Source organism: Phyllobates terribilis, unplaced genomic scaffold, assembly GCF_046119375.1.
Source record: "Phyllobates terribilis strain yellow unplaced genomic scaffold, ASM4611937v1 Scaffold_2__4_contigs__length_985480577, whole genome shotgun sequence".
In the NCBI taxonomy this organism is placed as follows: Eukaryota; Metazoa; Chordata; class Amphibia; order Anura; family Dendrobatidae; genus Phyllobates; species Phyllobates terribilis.
The window spans coordinates 75,489,926-75,506,807 of NW_027362762.1; positions in this window are offsets into that span (position 1 = coordinate 75,489,926).

A 16,882-nucleotide genomic window follows, 5' to 3' on the forward strand; every position below is an offset into this window, starting at 1 on the left:
TGACACAGAGACTGTGCCAGAGTGAGAAAGAAGCTGCTGAGGAGATTGCCAGCAGGCTATGTAACGTACTGTTGCAAACCCAATATTATTGTGTGCCAAACATCTACCTCTGTTCATGCCATTGCTTCTTACAAGAACATGTGTACCCAGAAATTTTGTTTCCTCTTCGTGAGTAAAGTTGTTGTTGGATTGTGTCCTATGTACGGCTGCATTTCTTTGGCCATCCTTGAGTAGATGGGTTATTTAGACAAAGCAAGGACAGAGAAGGGCAAAGAGTGTGAATGTTCATTAAAATTAACTTTTATTATTTACATTAAAATTAATAACATTAAAATATTCCTGATCCTGATCAATGGCCTCCCGATGGTGAGTGAGAGAATTAGACTTGGGTCCCTACTGTGTGATAATCCAAGTCTATATTTTTGTAACTATCTTAATTTGTCCCTAATACAGGGAGGTCTTCATAGACCAATAGTTAAACAAATGAAATACACATTTATTAGTAGATTATGTCAGCCATTAGTGCCTGTATATCAGTTGGTATATGTAGCCTAGTGCACTAGGATTAGTGGATCAATTACCAATATACAAGTTATATAATACAAGCTGATAATATGACGTACTTTCATATACTAGTGTGGAGCTGGGCGACTATCTGTCCCCCACTATGTTCACTGCCGCCTGCATTGTACTGTGTGTCCCCACGGGCATGTGTTTCTTTCCCTATATCAGGTCAGGACAGTTGTCCTATTCCTAAAGGAAAACACCACCACCCAAATGTAGTTAAACCTATATGTGATGCTCTCAGCCCTCACCCTGGGAAGTGGGATTACTCGGAGCCGGGTCAGATGTTGGGGGGGATGCAGTCGTGGCCTAGACCTGTCCCGTGCCCAGGGCGGTCACATTAAAAAGATGTAATGGGCTTTCAGGGTTGAGTGGTAATTCGACTACGCCACCTGTGGTGTCTGGTGATGGCCACCAGCGCTGCGGCAGTCCTCTGAGGCAGGATGTAGTGGCAGCTACGGATGGTGCTACTCCCCACAGGTGGAGCAGGGCCTCAGGGCAGAGACGAGGATGGAGGGAGTTGTAGTGTAGGCGGTCTGGTGTTGTGTGGTGCGGTGCAGTGCAGAAATAAAGAGTCCGGAGGCCATAGGGGTTGACTTCCAGGTTTTTTTTACTCACGGTGGAGAATACAGCTGCAAGGCTTCTCCCTGCTCCTCACGGAGTTCTGCGGTCACCAGGGACGGGGGTCCGACAATCTCCGAGTAATTCAGGTGCTTTTCCCACTAGTCCCTCTCCTGTCCGTAGGTGGTACGTATACTAAGGCTGGGCCTCCCTCTGGTCTATGCACAGAACAAGGGTACGGGTGGCGACTCCGCTCCGTCCGTTACCCGGTGGGATCCACTGAGCCTCCGGACTTTTCTGACTAAGACTTGAAGTGACAGAGTCAGATATCGGGGGCCGGTACCCCTTTTGCAGCAGGACTCCCTCTGACAAGGCCAGAATAGTGAGGACAGGTGGCGTATGCCGCTCCGTCTGCATCCTCCTGGGATCCTTTTGCCTGTGGAGCTTGTCTCCTCTGCTCCCCTCCAGGCCTTCTTGGGTAGGGACCTTGACCGGGTAGAGACAGCCATTAACTCTAGCCCGCTCCTCGCCTCAAGGCCAGAGTACAAGGACCATGTCCCCATCAACTGCAGGTTCACCCAGAATCCACGTTCAGGGATGGACATCACAATCAAAAGACCATAAGCCCAAAATGGCTGAAGATTAAATATGAATTATTTAGTGTAACCTAAATGTGCGTCCTCCACCCTCACCCACTACATGGTTCCCCCTTTCTTTGGTTCCCCCATCTCCTCTTATCACGGCTGGGGCAGCACCCTGGTGCATATTAGCCCCCCTCAGGTGGGAGAGGTGTAGTGTTGGATGCAGAGGTGGGGTCCTGACAGCTGCACCATCCTTACCTCGAAGGAGAGATACCACACCCCATTAAAGAGATGCAGTACCCCTGTGGCGACCGAACCCTCAGGGGCGCCACATTTACAAGCACTCTAATGCACTAATATGTTGGCATTTATATCACAATAATATTTGGGCATACTAAAGTGGCACTATTTAGGCATCATATGGTGGTAAATTTGGGGAGTATCTATTGAAAATGTTGACACTTGTAAATTTTTCACACAGAAAAAAATATTCCAATAATGGTTGTTGAGATCATGGAACAAAAACAATCCCACAAGAACCTGACAATGTGGAAGCTGTTAGACACACATGTAAGGTCATGTCCCTTTAAACAGGAAATGACCGATATCTATGGGAAAACTCTATGGGGATCTAAATGGCTCATGGTGGGACAGCCTGAAATAGGAAGGTGAAAGCCAGAGTTACGTTCCCTCATATAGCATGGCAAGGGTGGTCAGAAATAATTGTACATGCTGCAGTGAATTATGTCTGTTAAATCTGCAAAAAAGTATTCTCATATTGATGCCACAAGTTTTAATTAATGAAAATGGGAAGATGAACCTTACAAATACAAAATAGTGATGAGCGAGTATGTTCTGTTAACCCTTTCGGCGATAATGTGTGGCGCCCCTGAGGGTCCAGTCGCCACATTGGTACTGCATCTCAGCCAGAGGTGTGGTACCCCATTCTCGGGTAAGGAGGGAGCACTACCCGGGACCCACACACCCACATCCAACACCACATCACTCCAGTAGGGAAGGGCGAGATCGCTCCTGAGGGAGAGCTTAGACCCGGTCCCTGTCTGGAGGATGGAACTAAGTAGAGGAGGTGGGTGGAGGAAGTAGTTTAGGGGAGCACTGAAGGTAGAGGGGACCACGTAGAGTGACAGTTGGTGACGTGGGTCACATGATAGAGAGTATAAAAGGAAGGGTAGAAAGATCTAGAAGGGGTCCTAGGAGCAAGAGCGATGAGAGAGTGAGGACCGTTGATGAGTGAGAGAGTTAGTCAGTCAGAGCAGTTGGTGACAGGAGTCTGTGACAGGGAGTGAAGACAGAAGAGCGGAGCAGTGAGAAAGGCTCTAGAGACAGAGAAAGGATCTTAGGGGCACGGGAAGTGCAGAGTCCACCCGTGCGCCAGAGTTCACGCCGACCGTGAAAAGATCAGGTCGCAGTAGGGGACCGGCCCCAGACTAGTGGAGGACTGCAAGACTCAGCTTTCAAACCGGAGACTGCGATATCTTCAAGTGCCGTAGCCAAAACCACACATATTCGCTAAAATGGTGGCCATATAGGACCAAGGGGACATAGAGGACATCGCCCGACAAGGCCCACGACCACTGGCTCGGGACACTGTGTGTGAGGCAAAGGGCAGGAGGGCGAGAGCCAGCGCAGAGAGACGACCCGGAAAGGTACACAAGAAGGGGGTCCCGATCAAGTGCACCCAAGTCATCTGAGAGTTTGCTGGATCCAGAGGAGGACAAAGGACTCGGTGGGCTGTTATAACCTGCTAGCAGTTGTAACCTGGAGCACCTTAAAAACTGTGAGTAAAAACTTGAAGAGTGCACCCCGCTGTGTCCTTGACTTAATTGCTGCGTCACCTGCCTTGCACTACACCAACAACATCTACAATCACCTATTTAACTGCCCTGAGGCCTAGCTCTACCCGTGGAGAGCTGAACCATCTCTGCTGCGTCACCAACGGCACCAGTGGATCTGAACAGTAGAGATGAGCGGTGTTCGACTAGAACTGTTCGCCAATCTCAAATTCGAGCTGTTTTGGGCGGTGTTCGAGTTGTTCGACGAACCCGAACGATTTGCAAAAAATTCGGCTGTTCGAGGTTGTGTTCGATAACTGTTCGTGCACCAAAAGTGTGTCCTGCATGTCTGGCGCTATTTAGAGCACCAATCATGCAGGGATTGTCTGCCACTCACTGTAATGCCACAGCCATGGTGGTTGTGGCATTACAGTGATTGCCCAAATCGATGGGAACAGTGCTCACAGTGAAACATGAAAAGCCGGCAATTCAGCAGCGGCATACACCGGTACCCGACAATTTAGAACCGAAAGAATAGAGCTTCACACATAGATTAGATAGATAGAAACATGTCAGTCACACATATAAGAAGCACAGTGACAGTGTTGGTTACTGTACTTGTCATTTAGTGTAAAGGATTTATCAAAAAAAATAATAGTGTTTTCATGCACCGTCTCTTTAAAAAAGCCGGCTGGCAATTCAGCATCTGTACCCGACAATTTAGAATAGAAGGAATAGAGAATCACACATAGATTAGATAGATAGAAACATGTCAGCCACATATATACGAAGTACAGTGACAGTGTTGCTTACTGTACTTGTCATTTACTGCAAAGGATTTATTAAAAAAAATAATAGTGTTTTCATGCACCGTCTCTTTAAAAAAGCCGGCCGGCAATTCAGCATCTGTACCCGACAATTTATAACAGACAGAATAGAGCTTCACACATAGATTAGATAGATAGAAACATGTCAGTCACATATATAATAAGTACAGTGACAGTGTTGGTTACTGTACTTGTCATTTAGTATTAAAATAAAGGATTTATTATTAAAAAAAATTGGCGTGGGGTTCCCCGTAATTTTAGTCTCTAGCGGAGGTTAAGCAGACAGCTGGGGCAGATGTTTGAAGCCTGGGAAGGGGGTAATACCCACGGAGCTTCCCAGGCTACTAATATCAGCCCCCAGCTGAATACCTAGCCTTTACTAGCTATTAAAATGGAGGACCCCCCCAAAAAAATGACGTGGAGTCCCCCCTAATTTAATAGCTAGCAAAGGCTAGGCAGACAGCTGGGGGCTGATATTAATAGCCCAGGAAGGGAGCCATGAATATTGGCCCCCTCCCAGGTTAGAAACACCAGCCGTCAGCCGCCCCAGAAATGGCGCATCCATAGGATGCGCCAATTCTGGCACTTAGCCTCGCTCTTCCACGCTGCCCTGTAGCGGTGGCGGTGGGGTAATAGGGTTGGGGTTGATGTCAGCTTATAATGCCAGCTGACATCAAGCCCAGGTTAGTAATGGAGAGGCGTCTATAAGACACCCCATTACTAACCCCATAGTCAAAGTTAAAAGAAAACACAAACACCCAGAATAAAGTCCTTTAATTGAAATAAAGACACATTCCTTTATTGTTCTAAATTAAACCATACTTACCGTCACGCCCATTCCAGCTGAAGCCAACGATCTCCTGCAATAAAAGAAAAATAATAAAGCAACCTCATCCTTACCTTTCCATGGTTCCCACGACAGCTTCAGCTCTGCTACATCGAGATAACAGGCTGGACCGCAGCAGAACGCTGCCATCCAGCCTGTCATCCCGCAGACACTGAGAAGCGCAGGCATGCTTGCGCTCCTCAGTGTCTGGCTGTGACGGCATAAAGATGAGACGAGTTCATGTCCAATGAACTCGGCGCACCTCATGCACGTCACTGACAGCGTGGGAGAATTCTCCTGCACTCAGCACTTCAGCGTGAGAATTCTCCCACGCTGTCAGTGACGTGCATGAGGTCAGCTGAGTTCATTGGACATGAATGAGCTCACCTCATGCACGTCACTGACAGCGTGGGAGAATTCTCACGCTGTAGCGCTGAGTGCAGGAGAATTTTCCCACGCTGTCAGTGACGTGCATGAGGTGAGCTGAGATCATTGGACATGAATGAGCTCACCTCATGCACGTCACTGACAGCGTGGGAAAATTCTCCTGCACTCAGCGCTTCAGCGTGAGAATTTTCCCACGCTGTCAGTGACGTGCATGAGGTGAGCTCATTCATGTCCAATGAACTCAGCTGACCTCATGTACGTCACTGACAGCGTGGGAGAATTTTCACGCTGAAGTGCTGAGTGCAGGAGAATTCTCCCACGCTGTCAGTGACGTGCATGAGGTGCGCCGAGTTCATTGGACATGAGCTTGTCTCATCTTTATGCCGTCACAGCGAGACACTGAGGAGCGCAAGCATGCCTGCTCTTCTCAGTGTCTGCGGGATGACAGGCTGGATGGCAGCGTTCTGCTGCGGTCCAGCCTGTCATCTCGATGTAGCAGAGCTGAAGCTGTCGTGGGAACCATGGAAAGGTAAGGATGAGGTTGCTTAATTATTTTACTTTTATTGCAGAAGACATTGGCTTCAGCTGGAATGGGCGTGACGGTAAGTATGGTTTAATTTAGAACAATAAAGAATTGTGTGTTTATTTCAATTAAAGGACTTTATTCTGGGTGTTGTGTTTTTTTAAATACTTTACTAGAAATTCATGGTGGTCATGTCTAATATTGGCGTGACCCCATGAATTTCGGGCTTAGGGCCAGCTGATAATGCCAAGCTGGCCTTAACCCCTTTATTACCCAGTGAGCCACCGCACCAGGGCCCTGGATGAGTTGGGTACAGCGCCAGAAGATGGCGCTTCTATGAACGCGCCATTTTCTGGGGCGGCTGCGGACTGCAATTTGCAGCGGGTGGGGCCCAGAAAGCTTGGGCCTCCCTGCGCTGCGGATTCCAGCTCCCAGCTGCCTAGTTGTACCTGGCTGGACACAAAAATAGGGCGAAGCCCCACGCATTTTTTTTTAAAATTATTTCATGAAATTCATGGAATAATTAAGAAAAAAAGGGCTTCCCTATATTGTTGTGTCCAACCAGGTACAAATAGGCAGCTGGTGGTTGGGGGCAGCCCGTCCCTGCCTGCTGTACCTGGCTGGACACAAATATAGGGCGAAGCCCCACGTCAATTTTTTTTTAATTATTTCATGAAATAATTTTTTTAAAAAAGGGCTTCCCTATATTGTTGTGTCTGGCCAGGTACAAATAGGCAGCTGGTGGTTGGGGGCAGCCCGTTCCTGCCTGCTGTACCTGACTGGACACAAATATAGGGCGAAGCCCCACGTCAATTTTTTTTTAATTATTTCATGAAATAATTTTTTTAAAAAAGGGCTTCCCTATATTGTTGTGTCCGGCCAGGTACAAATAGGCAGCTGGTGGTTGGGGGCAGCCCGTTCCTGCCTGCTGTACCTGACTGGACACAAATATAGGGCGAAGCCACACGTCAATTTTTTTTAAATTATTTCAGGAAATTCATGAAATAATGAAAAAAAAATTGATGTGGGGCTTCGCCCTATATTTGTGTCCAGTCAGGTACAGCAGGCAGGAACGGGCTGCTCCCAACCACCAGCTGCCTATTTGTACCTAGCCGGACACAACAATATAGGGAAGCCCTTTTTTTCTTAATTATTCCATGAATTTCATGAATTTAAAAAAAAAATACGTGGAGCTTCGCCCTATTTTTGTGTCCAGCCAGGTACAACTAGGCAGCTGGGGGCTGGAATCCGCAGCGCAGGGAGGCCCAAGCTTTCTGGGCCCCACCCGCTGCAAATTGCAGTCCGCAGCCGCCCCAGAAAATGGCGCGTTCATAGAAGCGCCATCTTCTGGCGCTGTACCCAACTCATCCAGGGCCCTGGTGCGGTGGCTCACTGGGTAATAAAGGGGTTAAGGCCAGCTTGGCATTATCAGCTGGCCCTAAGCCCGAAATTCATGGGGTCACGCCAATATTAGACATGACCACAATGAATTTCTAGTAAAGTATTTAAAAAAAACACAAACACCCAGAAAAAAGTCCTTTAATTGAAATAAACACACAATTCTTTATTGTTCTAAATTAAACCATACTTACCATCACGCCCATTCCAGCTGAAGCCAATGATCTCCTGCAATAAAAGTAAAATAATAAAGCAACATCATCCTTACCTTTCCATGGCTCCCACGACAGCTTCAGCTCTGCTACATCGAGATGACAGGCTGGACCGCAGCAGAACGCTGCCATCCAGCCTGTCATCCCGCAGACACTGAGAAGCGCAGGCTTGCTTGCGCTACTCAGTGTCTGGCTGTGACGGCATCCAGATGAGCCGAGGTCATGTCCAATGAACTCGGCTCACCTCATGCACGTCACTGACAGCGTGGGAAAATTCTCACGCTGAAGCGCGGAGTGCAGGAGAATTTTCCCACGCTGTCAGTGACGTACATGAGGTGAGCCGAGTTCATTGTCGGCTCATCTGGATGCCGTCACAGTCAGACACTGAGGAGCGCAAGCATGCCTGCGCTTCTCAGTGTCTGCGGGATGACAGGCTGGATGGCAGCGTTCTGCTGCGGTCCAGCCTGTCATCTCGATGTAGCAGAGCTGAAGCTGTCCTGGGAACCATGGAAAGGTAAGGATGAGGTTGCTTTATTATTTTTCTTTTATTGCAGGAGATCGTTGGCTTCAGCTGGAATGGGCGTGATGGTAAGTATGGTTTAATTTAGAACAATAAAGAATTGTGTCTTTATTTCAATTAAAGGACTTTATTCTGGGTGTTTGTGTTTTTTTTTTAACTTTGACTATGGCATTAGTAATGGGGGTGTCTTATAGACGCCTCTCCATTACTAACCTGGGCTTGATGTCAGCTGGCATTATAAGCTGACATTAACCCCAGCCCTATTACCCCCTGCCACCGCACCAGGGCAGCGTGGAAGAGCGAGGCTAAGTGCCAGAATTGGCGCATCCTATGGATGCGCCATTTCTGGGGCGGCTGACGGCTGGTGTTTCTAGCCTGGGAGGGGGCCAATATTCATGGCTCCCTTCCTGGGCTATTAATATCAGCCCCCAGCTGTCTGCCTAGCCTTTGCTAGCTATTAAATTAGGGGGGACCCCACGTCATTTTTTTGGGGGGGGGTCCTCCATTTTAATAGCTAGTAAAGGCTAGGTATTCAGCTGGGGGCTGATATTAGTAGCCTGGGAAGCTCCGTGGGTATTTCCCCCTTCCCAGGCTTCAAACATCTGCCCCAGCTGTCTGCTTAACCTCCGCTAGAGACTAAAATTACGGGGAACCCCACGCCAATTTTTTTTAATAATAAATCCTTTATTTTAATACTAAATGACAAGTACAGTAAGCAACACTGTCACTGTACTTCGTATATATGTGGCTGACATGTTTCTATCTATCTAATCTATGTGTGATTCTCTATTCCTTCTATTCTAAATTGTCGGGTACAGATGCTGAATTGCCGGCCGGCTTTTTTAAAGAGACGGTGCATGAAAACACTATTATTTTTTTTAATAAATCCTTTGCAGTAAATGACAAGTACAGTAAGCAACACTGTCACAGTACTTCATATATATGTGACTGACATGTTTCTATCTATCTAATCTATGTGTGATGCTCTATTCCTTCATGTCTAAATTGTCGGGTACCGGTGTATGCCGCTGCTGAATTGCCGGCCTGCTTTTTTAAAGAAAGCGTCTTCTGAGCAGTTTGTCAGCTTTTGGACACCTTTGAAGGTGTTTTCTATGTGTTCCTATGTGTTTTTGTTTGCCTGCCATTGGTTTTAACGGTGTTCGACGGTGTTCTAAGGTGTTCGACGAACAGTTCGACGAACAGTTCCTCGAACATCCCGGTGTTCGACGAACCGAACCGAACCCGAACACTACGGGGGTGGCTCAACACTACTGAACAGCAGCGGCGGCCACCTATAGCCGCATACCACGGGTGGCATCACGAAACTTTATCCCCAAAACTTTATTCCCCTCTTTTCTTTATTTATTAACCGCCCTGGGCCACGGACCGGGTCACTGCCACCGTGACTACCCAAAAAAGAACTGACCGGCCTGGCTACCGAGTACCCCACAGCCCCAGGGGGCGCGTCAACTTGGTGTCACGAACAGGATGTACTGACCCATTACACCGGGTCTCTTGTGCCCAGAGACTGTTTGAGACTGAGTAGTGGCGCCCGCCCAGAAAGAGCAGGCGCCATGTGTATGTCCAAGGAAGTTAAGCAGCCTCCCATCATGGGCCGGGCTACAGAATGGCGCGAAGAGCCATGCCTGCCCTTTGCAATGACGGCCATATCAATAGACTTGTCCATCAGCCAGGGGGGATCTGCCTCTTGGTGTGGCAGACAGCGAAATGAGAACGATCTGCCCACGAAAGGGGAGAGGGAGGAAGAAGCCTTGGGAGAAGGGCAGATACACAGATGGCTGCGGAGGAGTCACAGCTAACCCGGTACATGTAATGGCGGGAAATGGCAACTCGCCTTTAGTCCATGGCGTGAAAGAAGAAGACTCCCCCAGTAACCTGGAAGGAGTCCTGAAACAGCTAACCTCGGTGGATTTGGGGTTCCTGCAAACTGAGATGCAGGAGCTGGGCCAGCAAATGGAGCAGGCCCAGAAGGCGGAAGTGGAGAAATGGAAGGATGCGCTGCTAGAAAAGATCACTCGGCAGTGGTCGCTGTCGTGGCCTGCAGCAACTGCCCCAGCCCCGGAGGGGACTAAGGAGTAGGAGACATGCAGCACCAGAGAGGCAGCCACAGCAGGTAACGTCCATGCCCCGGTAGCTGAAGAGACCCTAGTTGGACCCCTGGGGTCACCAGCAGGCCCTGCACCCAGCTAGGTGTACAACAGCGCCACGTGGGACTGGTCTGCACGAGTAGAGGATCAGCTAGGTGCCCCATTGATACCTGCGCCTACGCCCCGGGTCGTCTGTACGGGAAGAGTGGAGTACAGGTGGGAGAACCCGGATGATGATCTAATGGGGTTCCCTGGGGAGACCCAAGTGAAGGAGACATTGGAGGAGACCCTGAAACAGGAAGAGTTCTGCCGGCAGCAAATCCGAACGGTAGAAGCGGTGGAGAAGGAACGGCAGACCAGGTGGCAGGCTTTGGAAGAGAGGAATATGAAGGCCAAGGCCCTGGCCGGGAAGGCCGCACCAGCCGAACGGGGTGTGAGAATGCTGGGCACCGTAGTAAAATTTGATCTACGAAAGGGCTGGGGTTTTATCAGAGAGCCCAATGCTGCCCAGAATCTCTTCGTTACCAGGAGGGACGTGGAGTCCCACCTTCAACAAGGACACCCTGACCATGACTTGTACCCTTGTGATCGAGTCACCTACGCCCGGCATAGAGGAGAGAGGGGGTGGTATGCGCTCAATGTGTGGAAGGCGAGTGCGGAGGACATGCCCCTTACATCCCCTGGAAAAAGGCAAACAGGAAGGGGCAATAAGAACTGAACTGCGAAGCCACATAGGAAGAAAATGTAAATAGTTACCTGGTTGGGTGTTTGTATCGAAATGTATAAGTTATGCTAACATAATTAGTAACTGGTAAACAACAGATGTTATGGTTGTGGACAGTGAACAGCCAGAACTTTTATTGTACAAAGTTGGCACTTCTTAATGTGCTTCTTGCTGGTTTTATAGGCCATTGAACAAAAACCCGTTTGGCGTCCAACGAGTGAATCAACTATGCCCTGCAGCCACGCCCAGGGCCTACGTTGGGGGTTTTAGGACGGGTCCCCCATATTGCACTTGAAACAGTGAGATGGACACCCTGATAGGGATCTCATTGGAGCCTTCTGAATATATTTGAAAGAATGTTATTTAAAGTAATGTTATGTTTTATATACCCGGTAGTTATATGTAACGTTTAAGAAAAAGTGCCTCCCATAAAGGGAAGAAAAGTTATTTATTTCCTGTTTTTATCTGTTAAAGCAGTTTAAAATATTGCATGTCTTAAATTCTTGTTTTCTACTCTGTTCCAGCCCACGGACGTGCTGTGTTTAACTGGGAAGGGGGGGGGGGGGATGTGGTGCCCCTGCAGGTCCAGTCGCCACAGAGGTACTGCATCTCAGCCAGAGGTGTGGTACCCCACTCTTGGGTAAGGAGGGAGCATTACCTGGGACCCACACACTCACATCCAACACCACATCACTCCAGTAGGGAAGGGCAAGATCTCTCCTGAGGGAGAGCATAGTCCCGGTCCCTGTCTGGAGGATGGAACTAAGTAGAGGAGGTGGGTGGAGGAAGTAGTTTAGGGGAGCACTGAAGAGAGGACTGAAGGTAGAGGGGACCACGTAGAGTGTCAGTTGGTGACGTGGGTCACATGACAGAGAGTATAAAAGGAAGGGTAGAAAGATCTAGAAGGGGTCCTTGTAGCAAGAGCGCAGAGAGTGAGGACCGTTGATGAGTGAGAGAGTTAGTCAGTCAGAGCAGTCGGTGACAGGAGTCTGTCACAGGGAGTGAAGAGAGAAGAGCGGAGCAGTGAGAAAGGCTCCAGAGACAGAGAAAGGATCTCAGGGGCACGGGAAGTGCGGAGTCCACCCGTGCGTCCGAGTTCACGCCGACCGTGAAAAGATCAGGTCACAGTAGGGGACCGGCCCCAGACAAGTGGAAGACTGCAAGACTCAGCTAGCAAACCGGAGGCTGCGGTATCTTCAAGTGCTGTAGCCAAAACCACACATATTCACTGAAAAGGTGGTCATATAGGACCAAGGGGACAGAGAGGACGTCGCCCGACAAGGCCCGCGGCCACTGGCTCGGCTGTACGCCGAGTATCTTCAGCGTGCTCGGGTGTCATGTTTGAGTCACTCCCTGTGCATGATTTGCGACTGTTTGACAGTTTTAATACATGTGAGGAATGCCTAAGAAACAGGCATTCCTCACATGTTATAAAGCAGTCAAATAGTTGCATGGAGAGACTCAAACATAACACCCGAGCTCGTTGAAGATACTCAGAAAACACCCGAGCATGCTCATAAATCTCGAGTAGCGAGCATGCTCGCTTATCACTAATTCAAAATACTGAGAGAATCGAGGAAGAAAGATGGTACTCAATTAATATGGCAGATATAAGTCTGTACATGCTATAGGAAAGCAGGAGGTAAAGTCCTGTATGTTAGTTATGTGTTGATAATGTTAGCGGTACCAGTTTATGATGGACAATAAACCACATGCTGTTTTGAAATAAAACCATGTGCTTTGTGTATCCAAGCGGCTACTTGATAACGTGAACCCCTTCAATGTATATTGGAAATATCTGTTATAAAGGGGCAGCTTAATTAGGGGCAGAGCTGATGTACTGGGTAAAGGCAGCTACAGCATTGCAAATGTTCTGAAAGCATGGAGGAGTTGGTTACGCAACTGGTCCAGTAGCTGCAGCAGGCCTAACATGAAACTAATAAACTCCGAAACGGCCACGGGGTACAGGTACCACAGACGTGGTTTCGGGATTTGGACACATCCAGAGCAGACACAGGAAACAAGGACTATCTATGGCAGACTAACAGGACACGGGACATGGGATACTAATGCAGACTAGGGACTGGGGACCTGGCAACATACAGTTGCATACACATCAACCAACTGCCTCTTTACGAACCGGGGAGTGCACGTGCACTGGGCACGCCGTTGACACACAGTGCGGCATGCATCGCAGAGGGCCAGGAAGTATGCTGGAGAGCAGGGAGCAGGGAACGCACCGGGGGCCGCGCCGAGGGCTGGGGTGGTGAGTAAACCGGCGTCCATGCACCAAGGGAGAATATAATGCTACAAGCCTCTCCAGTCCCAGATGTTTGACCAGTTGCAACTGGTGCAAAAATGTCTGCAGCCTGAGACCTGCTCTCCGTCACTGATGGTTAAAAAAGTGGCAGTGGTCCATTTTGTCCACTCACTGCCTAGGTCCGAGCAAAGCCAGGTTGTCCAGGGAGATTCCCAGAATGTAGATGACATTGTGAGCCTCGTTGAGAGATATCTGGCTGTGGAGAATTCTCTGAGCAAACAAGAGAACCTGAGGTCACTTTTCTGAGATATGCAAAAGAGGGGATCCAAGTCCATATCTGGTGGACGAACAAAGGCCCAGGAAGGGTCACAGACGGTTTCAAGTGGTACATCTCGTACCATTGTCTGTTGAAGTTGTCAGAGTCTGTGTCATATAGCAACCCATTGTCCTATGGTTCAAGAACCGATGGACTGCTCCGTAGGCTGACGCTTCCCATTTTTTGCACATTTTGTGTATAGTTCGGTACCTCACCCTGGTGTGGGACCACAGCTGCGCCAAATGACGGTGAACAGTGTTACTGTGACTGGATTATGGGACTCAGGGAGCTTGGTTACTCTATTAACTGCCATTCTTACCCATCTGCTAGTCCCTGGGAAGTGGTGAAGGATAATCTGTTTATGGATAGACAGACAGTTCCCAGCCCCCGGATTTGGGCAGAGGAGGGGGGTAAGTAGGAAAGCAAGAGGTAAGGTTCTGGATAGTATATACACTGTGTTCCAAATTATTATGTAAATAATATTTTCTCAGATTTTCCCAAATTACCTATATGATTTGCAGTCATTGTAATTTTCCAGTCAAATAACTATTAGAGTACAATTGAAAGGTTTTTGTACAAACTGCCTATGATAACAGTATATTCTTAAAAAAATAAAACACTCAAACTGCACTCAAAATGCATGTTCCAAATTATTATGCACAGCAGAGTTTTCAACCTTTTCATTTTAATAAAGAATAAAAAAATGGTCATTTTTGAAATTATAAGCATTAGCAGGTTATTACAAACTGAAATCAAACAGTTTTCAACTCAAAACTTTATTCTAGGTGATGTTACATTTGCACATAGGACCGCTTGATTGAAAGGAGCTTCTGAACTCTCTCGTCCATTGAATTTGTCAGGTTTTGGATGGTTTCTGCTTTAATTGTTTTGCATGAGGACAGAATACCCTCCCAGAGCTGTTGCTTAGATGTGAGCTGCCTCCCGCCATCATAGACACTCCTTTTGATGATGCTCCAGAGGTTCTCAATGGGGTTGAGGTCAGGGGAGCATGGGGGCCACACCATAAGTTTGTCCCCTTTTATGCCCATAGCAGCCAGAGATGCAGATGTGTTATGTGCAGCATGAGACGGGGCATTATCATGCAGATAAATTAGGGGCAGATAAATTAGGGGCGGAGCTGATGCAATCATTTTGGTGGTGGTGTATCTATTCTTATTGTGTCAAGATAGTTGTCTTATAGCTGTACTGTCTTCTGTTAGCAATTTTTGGGGTGGAGCGGAAACATGTACCTTTCAATGCAGCACAGTGTAAAAAAAAACTAGTGGGGCTTGAATCCATCCATCCATCCATCTCTCTATACCATACCATGTATTTGGAAGTGAACAAACAGGGCAAGTCTGAGCACCGCCGTGAATCTGATAATTAAGGCTGGAATCACAGGAGTGTATAACATTTGATGCAAGAGTATCGGATGCGATATTGTAATGACCGGAGGTCCGAGAGAGATCCAGTGAGTCACAAACTGAGACAGAGACAGAAGTAAACAACACTTTCTTTACTAAAACAGGGATTAGACTAAAATTCAGTATTGCATGAATCAGTCTCAGGTTCTGCCTGGGACACTGTCTCTGCTAAATACACACAATCAGCAAAAGCTGAAATCAATGTGCCAATCTCAAGGTTTCCAGCTTGTGTGAATTATTTTATTTTATTGCGTAAAAGACCTGGAAGACTATCCCTATGGCCTCTGGTTCCTTCATTTCTGCGCTGCACCACACCGCACCTGAGTGACCCAGGACTACTCTCCCCATCCTCCTGTCACATCTGCCCTGAGGCCCTGCTCCGCCTGTGGGGAGTTATAACATCGCCTGCTGCCACTACATCCAGCCTCAGAGGACTGCCAGCGGCGCTGGTGGCGCATCACCAGACACTACAGGTGGCGTAGTCGATAAATACCACTCAACCCTGAAAGCCCTTACATCCTTTTCATGTGACGGCCCTGGGCACGGAACGAGTCCAGGCCACGACTGCCTCCCCAACATCTGACCCGGCTCAGAGTACCCCCCATCTTCCCAGGGCAGGGCTGCGAGCGTCACAGTGACATCACTGTGTGTATTATCTCAGTACTGTGACATCACTGTGTGTATTATCCCTGTACTGTGACATCACTGTGTGTATCATCTCTGTAATGTGACATCACTGTGTTTATTATCCCTGTACTGTGATACTGTGACATCACTGTGTATTATCCCTGTACTGTGACATCACTGTGTGTATTATCCCTGTACTGTGATATCACTGTGTATATTATCCCTGTACTGTGACATCACTGTGTGTATTATCCCTGTACTGTGACATCACTGTGTGTATTATCCCTGTACTGTGACATCACTGTGTGTATCACCTCTGTAATGTGACATCACTGTGTATATTATCCCTGTACTGTGACATCACTGTGTGTATTATCCCTGTACTGTGACATCGCTGTGTGCATTATTACTGTATTGTGACATCACTGTGTATTATCCCTGTACTGTGACATCACTGTGTGTATTATCCCTGTACTGTGGCATCACTGTTTATTATCCCTGTACTGTGACATGACTCTGTGTATTATCCCTGTACTGTGACATCACTGTGTATTATGCCTATACTGTGACATCACTGTGTGGATTATCCCTGTACTGTGACATCACTGTGTGTATTATCCCTCTACTGTGACATCACTGTGTGTATTATCCCTGTACTGTGATATCACTGTGTATATTATCCCTGTACTGTGACATCGCTGTGTGCATTATCCCTGTATTGTGACATCACTGTGTGTATTACTCCCTGTATTGTGACATCACTGTGTGTATTATCCTTGTACTGTGACATCGCTGTGTGTATTATCCCTGTACTGTGGCATCACTGTTTATTATCCCTGTACTGTGACATGACTCTGTGTATTATCCCTGTACTGTGACATCACTGTGTATTATGCCTATACTGTGACATCACTGTGTGGATTATCCCTGTACTGTGACATCACTGTGTGTATTATCCCTCTACTGTGACATCACTGTGTGTATTATCCCTGTACTGTGATATCACTGTGTATATTATCCCTGTACTGTGACATCGCTGTGTGCATTATCCCTGTATTGTGACATCACTGTGTGTATTACTCCCTGTATTGTGACATCACTGTGTGTATTATCCTTGTACTGTGACATCGCTGTGTGTATTATCCCTGTACTGTGGCATCACTGTTTATTATCCCTGTACTGTGACATCACTCTGTGTATTATCCCTGTACTGTGACATCACTGTGTATTA